Source organism: Asparagus officinalis, chromosome 7 (assembly GCF_001876935.1).
Source record: "Asparagus officinalis chromosome 7, Aspof.V1, whole genome shotgun sequence".
NCBI classification, from domain to species: domain Eukaryota; kingdom Viridiplantae; phylum Streptophyta; class Magnoliopsida; order Asparagales; family Asparagaceae; genus Asparagus; species Asparagus officinalis.
The window spans coordinates 111,493,153-111,503,112 of NC_033800.1; the positions used below are offsets into that span (position 1 = coordinate 111,493,153).

At 30.6% G+C, this 9,960-nt stretch overlaps 1 long non-coding RNA gene across 1 annotated transcript in view; it reads right to left on the reverse strand.

Moving 5' to 3' along the window:
- The window catches only part of LOC109849623, a 1,919-nt gene extending 1,517 nt beyond the window's left edge, over positions 1–402 (reverse strand). The window contains exon 1 of the long non-coding RNA XR_002249183.1: positions 277–402. This is a non-coding gene — a long non-coding RNA (uncharacterized LOC109849623). The remainder of the gene's footprint in view (positions 1–276) is intronic.

The following is a 9,960-nucleotide window of genomic DNA, read 5'->3' on the forward strand; positions in this document are numbered from 1 at the left end:
ACTAGGCATCCATATATATATATATATATATATATATATATATATAGGTTAATTTATTTTTATATTAGAAACTTTGGTCTGGAATGTTAGGCTAAGAAACAATTGACTTTCATGACAAAAGCAATGAAGAAAAAACAACAGCAGCAAGGTGTTGCATGCTATCAAGAGCATTAACCATGGCCGACCACAAAATAAAACCAAGTTAATTGATTGTACATAAAAATTCAAACCAAACCCTAATACATTCATAGATTATTCTTTCACCAATAGACATACCTTCATTATCGTGCAAACAACCATTGCTCACTCTCTTTCAACGCACGGATCCAATAATTTTTTTTTCTTCTTTTGCTATTCTTTTGCCGTCTTTTGTTTTCTTCTCTTGTCGTTTCTTTCTACGGCTTCTCAAAAGTCAACAACTAGGGTTTTCCTCTATTTATTAGTTTTCCATTAATACCAATAAACCCTTTAACAATTTTCCATTTCCAACAAACCCCTCGGCAGATTTAAATTTATTGCTATATCTAGTACTTTCTTTCTTTGCATAAAAGTCCTTTGTAACTTAATATTCATAATATAGTCTCATTATCAATAGAAAATTTTTGGGATATTACAGGTCAGGTATCATCGATCGACCGATCGGCCTAGGCCAATCGACCTACCAGAATGCACATTGACTAACAGTTGTGTCTGTGCATGGTTTTTAGCATGTTTACACTCGTTTATTCACATATATACATTGAATCGATCTCAAATCAATTCCTAGCATACTCAACCATTAATAAATGATATTTATCATGATATAACTTATTTATTATTATTTATCATAATATATCCAAAATTACAGGGTTTTATAATAAAGATAATGCCTCTACTCTTTAAGTGTAAAGACCACCGCTGCCAACTCCAAGTCATGAGTGGGGTAGTTTTGCTCGTGAGTCCTCAACTATTATGAGATATAAGAAACCACTCTCTGATTCTGCATCAAAATGCCTCCTAGTCCTGACAATGACACATCTATGTAGAAAATAAAGTTTTGTCACTACTCGGAATAACCAACATGGGTGCGGTAGTCAACTTGGCCTTTAAAATCTCAAAGGCATTCTGACACTCTGGCCCCCAAACAAACTAAACACCCTTCTTCGTAAGGCGCATCAGTGGGGTAGCAATCTTAGAAAATTCCTGGATAAATTTCCTATAACCAGCAAGCCCTAATAAGCTATGAATCTCTGTAACTGTCTTCGGTGGCTCCCAATCAAGAACTGCCTCAATCTTAGATGGATTAATTGCAATACCCTCCTTGCTAATGATGTAGCGCAAGAATCTGACATCTGAAAGCCAAAACTCGTATTTGCTAAACTCCACATACAAATCATGCTCTCGCAAAGTCTGCAGTGCCAAATGAAGATGCTGCTCATGCTTATCCTCCGACCTCGAGTAGATGAGGATGTTATCGATGAAAACAATCACGAACTGGTCTAGATACGGACGAAAAACCTGGTTCATCAAATCTATGAACACTGCGGGTGCATTAGTTTCTCCAAATAACATGACAAGAAATTCAAAGGACCCATACCGAGTCAAAAATGCGGTCTTGGGAATATTCATCTCCCATACGCGCAACTGGTGATAACCAGATCGAAGATCAATCTTTTAGAAATATTGTGCTCCCTGTAACTGGTCGAATAAGTCATCAATCATCTGTAGGATCTGATCTAATCCACACTAAAACACTAGAGGTGGGGTGAATAATGTTCTTTTAAAATATTTGTAAAGTAGATTATAAATTGCAAGAAAGATAGCAACAATCACAGAAATTTACAATCACAAACACAAGCTTTTATACTGGTTCCACGTCCCCGATGTACATCCAGTCCCTAAGCAAATCCCGCTTGAGAGTTCCACTATAATTTTGAAAACTATTACAAAATCAAAAAGCAAACCTGACCAATTTGCAAGACCATACAAATTGCACACAATCTCTTTACCAAAAGATCACAACTCTCACACCCGAGAGAACTTTTCTTGAAATTGACAACACAATTCCTATAAGCCTTGATTATGTAGTGATGTGTTGTAGCGGCATTAGGAACTTTTTAATCTCTGAAAAATGCCTTAATACTTTGCATATGTATTGAAGATCAAAGGCTATTTCAGATTTTAGTTTTCTCAACACTTAGCAAAAAACCCCGATGTACATCCAGTCCCTAAGCAAATCCCGCTTGAGAGTTCCACTATAATTTTGAAAACTATTACAAAATCAAAAAGCAAACCTGACCAATTTGCAAGACCATACAAATTGCACACAATCTCTTTACCAAAAGATCACAACTCTCACACCCGAGAGAACTTTTCTTGAAATTGACAACACAATTCCTATAAGCCTTGATTATGTAGTGATGTGTTGTAGTGGCATTAGGAACTTTTTAATCTCTGAAAAATGCCTTAATACTTTGCATATGTATTGAAGATCAAAGGCTATTTCAGATTTTAGTTTTCTCAACACTTAGCAAAAAACTGACTTTTTAGAACTCTTGAGAATGCACAAATGTTAAAGCTTATAGATAGGAATGAATGGTGCAAATTTCTAAACTTCTAACCTATTTATAGCCCTTAAAAGACATGTTTTAAACCAATTAACGGATCAAAAATGGCTATAAACAGTCATAAATTTAAACTTAAAATGTCAGAAAAAATTGTCTCTGTAGTCGACTATAACTCCTAGTAGTCGACTACACTGAGTTCAAACAGACTCTGTGAAGTCAGGATTTTTCTTAGTAGTCGACTACACTGGTCATTAGTCGACTACTCTATAAACACAGAAAGTCTGTAATTCAGATTCAACTTTTATTAGTTGATTATACTGTCCAGTAGTCGACTACACTGTAATTTGACAGAAACTTGAAACTTAAATTTAACCTTAGTAGTCGACTACATATAGTTATTAGTCGACTACACTGTATTTTTACAGAAACTTGAAAATTTGTCTAAGTCTTAAGTAGTCGACTACACTGTTATTTGATAGAAACTTGAAATTAGTTCTATAGCATGAGTAGTCGACTACTATTGTCTATAGTCGACTACACTGTTAAATAATAAAAACTTAATATTTCAAACAGTGTACATGTAGTCGACTACAAATCTTATTGGTCGACTACTAAGGGGTAAAAATGATATAAATGAAGTATTTTGAGACTAATTCTTTAACTACAAACTCTAATGATTAATATAGGAGATTTCTATTGTTAACCAACACACTAAGCATGTGTTAGTGTGTTCTAAACACTATGTGCGTGTATGTGTTGTGAGTGATCAAGGCTTGTACAATAATTCTATGTAAAGAAAATATAAAATTTACATTGTATATGTTTAAGCACTTCATCTTCTTTACTTCATATTGCCTTGAGCTCATCTTGCACTTTTGTTCACATATCTTGAGCTTATTTGAAGTTGATATTTGCATTGATATGTTAGTGCATAATAATACGCATAGTGAATAAATTGTTATCATTAAAACTATATCATGGGGACATGATATCCAACATTCTTCCTATTTTTGATGATGACAAACACTTTATGCACATGTAAGTATATAACAAAAGAAATAAACATTTATAAGCATTATATACTTACTTCCCCTGCATAAAAGCATATTAGAGTCTACAATTCAAGTCTATATCATAGAATAGCATAACATTCTAATACCATTTTTCCCCTTTGTCATTAACAAAAAGAATTAAGCATATAACCTAAACATGCAATTATTTTCTCTTCATGAGCTAATACTTCAAAAAGATTATCCAAATTACGAACATAGTCCATTACTTCACCCATCCAAATTTGAAGGCAAAGACTTGCCATAAAGACCAAAAGTTCGATGATTCCCATCGTCACAATATGTTTAGAATATATATAGCTCATGAACACCAACATATAGGAAATTTTTCTAACACACTAAGCATGATTATACTAAGCATGATAACATAACGCATTAAGCATTAGAATACTAAACAATATAGTAGCAACATAAAAACTTAGTAGCAACTTACAACGCATTACACAAATCTTAAGCACACCAAACAACTAGTACATAGTTTTTGACACATAATTCAACAAACAAACAATCTAAGGACTTAATTGTTTTGTTGACATAATTATATACAAACCGAAACTAGACCAAGTGCTCTATGATGCATGCAAAGTCTTCAAACTTGAAGGTCCTGGTGGAGGTTGATTTCCTTGGAAATATGAACTAAGCTTCATATTCAATGTATCAAACTTCATATCCAAAGTATTAATCTTCATATCCAAAGTTTCGAACTTGCTATTTAACTCTTCTTGATTCTTCAAAATGCATGAGTTCTGAGAATATAGTGCTCGTTGTCTAGTTTCCAACTCAAGAATACGAGCAGACAAAGTGTAATATTGTGCATCAGAAAAGCACAAAGGTTCAGGTTACATAGGTGGTGGAATGTGGCATTTAGAGGGTCCAGCTTCATGAGATGATTATGGTATGTCTTGGGGATTTGGTTCTTGTATAGGCTCGTCTTGGTTAATTTCAAAGTTAGTTAATTTCATCTGAGTTAAGGCATTAGAATTAAAGAGGTCGATGGAACGAATCATAGAATTTTTAGTTTCGAGTTCGACATGAAAAGCCTAAAAAATTCTAGTTAGAAAGGCTCCAAATAGAAGAGATCCCTTAGGTAGAACTAAAAGATTTTCATAATAAACCTCAGCCCAATTCACTTTAATATTAGCCATAATTGTATATAGGACATTGGCTAAGTTAAGTGATATAAAATAAAAACTCCCCATTTTCGGAAATAAATTGTAGGTAAGAATTCGAGCGATGAACCTAGGGATAGTCCTAAGTTTATTAGAGTGATTTAGTGGTTTGCCATGTCCGGGAAGGAAAATGTAATTTGAAACTAAATTTTCATCCGTCATTTTATATTTGGAAGACTAACACATTGATAAGGAATTTTGAAAATTTTCCTAGTTTCTTAGGAGTTAAATTGATTTTAACTCATTTCATAAGAGTGTTACGAACATCCGATTGTCGATTAGTTTCAAGTCTAGTGATATTGATGTAAAATAGTTGGACCAAGAGAGGATAATGTTGTTTTTTATTTTTAGAGAAAAATAGATCTAATAGTCAAACATTTGCAAAATAATCACTGAATATGTGAGTGATAAAGTCATCAAATTTAATGAATCGACCGGGTAGTATTTCAAAAGTTTGATACTCTTTAAATTGAGCAAGCAAAGAATGGTCTTTTAGATATATTGAATAGTCTTCCACAACATTAGAAGGACCAGACCAAGGCATTTTTGATCTAGACATGATTAAGTTCGAAATTGAAAGGATCAAGTGAAGAAGACTTACCAAACTGTTGAAACCCTAGTTGATGTTAGTAGTCGGCTAATTGCAGTTGTTGTCGACTACTAAGTACTCAAAAACTCAGAAAAGCAAGGAATTTGAGAGAAATTTGAGAAAAAAATTGAAGGAATGAAGATGCCCTAACCTTGTGAACGGATGAACTGATGAGGGAGAGGGGTTTGCTGTCGGTTTTGGGAATGTGAGGAAGTGGGTGGTTATTGATTTAGGGTAGTTTCTCTTATGTAAATAATCAATGGCTAGGATTAAAAAAAAACAATGAATGGTTGAGATCCATTTGACTTAAGTTTAATGGATATTGGGTTTTGGGTTTGGTGGGTAAAGGATCTAATATGTTAAAACTGGTGAATGTGAAACTTGTCAGTTTATGTAGTCGACTATACTGTAATGTAGTCAACTACACTGTAATCGACAAAAAGTTGTTCATCAGTTTTCGCTTCTAATTCGTCGACTACTTCTCCTATTAGTCAACTACTAAGAAATTAACAGAATGAGATATATGCAATGTTTGTGCATGTAGTCGACTACTAACATAATTAGTTGACTATTAAGACTATGTATGCATATGTATTGATTGTAAAACTTAGTTTAAATCTTCAATTGAACATATACCTAATTCTCTTCTTAATTTAACATATATTTCTTCTTTTAATGGTTTTCATAGAATATCTACAACTAGTTTATCAGTTGAAATAAAATCTAAAGAAATATCACCTTTAAGCATATGATCACGTAAAAAATGATATCTAATATCAATATATTTTGTACGTGAATATTGAATAGGATTTTTAGATAAATTAATGGCACTAGTATTATCACACATTATGGAGGATGTGGGGCAAACTATACCATAATCAGATAATTTTTATTTCATCCATAGAACTTGAGCACATGCAAAACTTGCAGTAATATATTCTGCTTCAGTTGTTGATAAAGATATTAAATTTTACTTTTTTACTAAACCAAGATACAAGTGAATCTCCTAAAAAGTGACATGTACCACTTGTACTTTTCCTATCAGATTTGCACCCGACAAAATCAGCATCACTATATGATATTAAATAAAATATGATATTCTTAGGATAAAATAAACCATAATCTGTAGTATCTTTAAGATATCTAAAAGTTCTTTTCACAGCTTTAAGGTGTGACTCTTTAGGATTTGATTGAAATCATGCACATAAGCGAATGCTAAACATAATATTGGGTCTACTAGCAGTAATGTAAAGAAGTGATCCAATCATACTTCGATATAGCTTTTGATCAACATTCTTACTATTTTCATCTTTGTTAAGTGATGTAGTTGTACTCATTGGTGTTGGTTTGCTAGTAGTGTTGTCCAATCCAAAGCGTTTGAGTAGTTCTTTAGCATATTTGCTTTGGTTGATGAAAATTCCTTCCTTTAATTGTTTGATTTGAAGTCCAAAGAAGAAGTTGAGTTCACCCATGTGACTCATTTCAAATTCATCCTCTATTGTCTTAGAAAACTCTTGACAAAGATCATTATTAGTAGATCCAAATATAATATCATCTACATATACTTGAATTAATAATATATCTTTATTTATTTTCTTAATAAATAGTGTAGAATCAACTTTCCTAATTTCAAATCTATAAGTTAAAAGAAAGTTCTTTAGTCTATCATACCAAGCACGAGGTACTTGTTTAAGACCATATAAAGCTTTCTTAAGTTTGAAAACATAGTTTGGAAAACTTTCATGTTTAAATCCGGGAGGTTGTTCTAGAAAAACTTATTCTTTAATAAAACCATTTAAAATGTGCTTTTAACATCCATTTGATATAATCCATAAAACATGCAAATGCAAGTAAAATTCTTATAGATTCTAAACGAGCAACCGGTGCATAGGTTTTATCATAATCAATACATTCTTCTTGATTATAACCTTGTGCAACCAATCTGGCTTGTTTCTAATAACTTGTCCAAATTCATCTAATTTATTTCAAAATATCCATTTGGTTGCTATAATAGATTTATCTTGAGGTCTAGGTACAAGTTCCCAAATTTTATTTCTTATAAATTGGTTGAGTTCCTCTTGCATAGTAATTATCAAAAAATCATCTTTACATGCTTCTTTTATATTTTTAGGTTCTATTGTTGAAACAAATGCAACATGTGTAAATAAGTTTAATTGTGATCTAATTTGTACACCACGAGAAATATCACCTATGATCAAATCATGTGGATGGTTTCTAACTTCTACATATGCTTTAGGTAAAACATTAGAATCATTAGTATTATCATCAATAATAGGAGGTGATTGATAAACAAAATCACCATCATCATTATCATTATCATTATTATTATTATTTGAATTAGATTCATCAAAAGAAACATGCAAGGATTCTTCTATTGTAGAAGTCTTTTTGTTAAAAATTCTATAAGCTTCACTATGCATAGAATAACCTAAAAAAATACATCCATCTGATTTAGAATCAAAATTGTCTAAGTTTTCTTTTGTATTTCATATATAGCATTTACATCCAAATACTTTAAAATAAGAAACTTTTAGGAATGCGATTGTAAAATAATTCAAAAATTATTTTATTTAAAATATGTCTTAATAAAATTCTATTTTGAACATAACATGCAATATTAATTGCTTTTGCCCAAAAATATTTTGGTAGATTAGACTCAACTAATATTGTTCTAACACATTTTTGTAAAGTTTTAGTTTTCCTTTCAACAACTCCATTTTGTTGTGGAGTGTAAGGAAATAAAAATTCATGTGAAATACCATTTTTATTATAAAAATTAGAAAATAATTTATTTTCAAATTCACCAACATGATCACTTCTAATAGTGACAATAGTAGTAGATTTTTGATTTTATATCTTTTTATAAAATGTAGAAAACACATCAAAAGCATCATTTTATGTTTTAAAAACATAACCCATGTATATCTTGAATAATCATAAATAATGACAAAGGCATATCTACTTCCATTTAAAGATGCAATTCTAGAAGGACCAAATAAATCCATATGTAATAATTCTAATGGTTTACATGTAGAAACAATACCTTTACATTTGAAAGAAGATTTATGCATTTTTCCTTGTTTACATGCGTCACAAAAATAATTTTTCTTATTTACAATTTTAGGTAAGCCATTTACTAAATTATTTTTATAAATACATGAAATATTTTTCAAATTAATATGTCAACATCTTCTATGCCATAATAATAAATCATCTAAAGATGCAACTAAACAATGATCATTTGAATAAAAATTCATGGATAAAACATATATATCTTTCTTTCTAAAACTTTTAAACAAGATATTTGTTAAATCATGATCATATATAAGACATGAATATTTTTCAAATATAATTTTAAATTTTTTATCACATAATTGACTTATACTTAGAAGATTATATTTTAAACCATCTACTAATAAAATATTATCTATTAGAGGTTTGTCAATGTTACCTACTGTTCCAATGCCTATTACTTAACCTTTGTTTTTGTCTCCAAATGTAACTATGCCTCCCTCTTTGTATTGAATTGAAGACAACATTTGAGAGTTTCCGGTCATGTATTTGGAACATCCACTATCTAGTATCCACTTTTTTTGAGGTACCTGAAAAAAATAGACAATTAAGCATTGGTATTCTTTTATGTTGGGTCCATTGGATTAACACTTAGGATACCAAATCCACTTGGAATTTGATTTTCCTTTGTTAACATAAATATAATCATTTGAATTCCAAATATTTTTCTTAAATTTTGAAATATAAATATTTCTTTCATGCATACTAACATTTTTAGGCACCCAAATGAATATAGATAAAGCATGATTATTTTTAGCGTGTATATTCCTTGTTAATGGTGAATAAAATTTTCTAACATTGTTATTCATAAAAGATGATGCATGATTTGTACTAGAAACATTTTCATACTTCTTATGAACATATCCTAAACCAAAATTTTGACTAGAAGACTTTTGAAAAGATAACAAATCATTCAAGTATTCTTTTTCTTTATTAAACTTGTTTACATTTAAGAATAACTCTTCATATTTAAGTTTAAGTGAATCCATATTCTAATCTAAATCTAAAATTTTATTTTTCATAATGTTATATTCAGATTTAAGATAGACATTATTTTCAGTTAATAACCTATTTTGAGAAAATAATTTGTCATTTAATTCCTTTAATTCTTCAATTTGTAAAGAATTTGAGGAAACTAATTCTAAGTTAATCTATCATTTTTATTTTTTAATATCTTATAATTAGCATTTAAATCCTTAAACTTAATATAAAGTTCATTAAAAGTATCTAAAATTTCTTCATTGCCTAAAGAATCATTTACTTCATCTTGTGCCATGAAGCACATGTGAGCGAATTCTTCTCTTTCTTCTTCTTCTTCGGAAGAGGATGAATCATCGCTATCATCCCAAGTCACCACCATAGCCTTCTTCTTCTTCTTCTTCTTCTTGAAGTTGTTAAAATTGTTAGAATTTGTGGACTTTGACTTGAGTAGCGAACAATCCTTCTTTATATGACCTGACTTATTACAATTGAAACACAAAGAAGAGTCATTA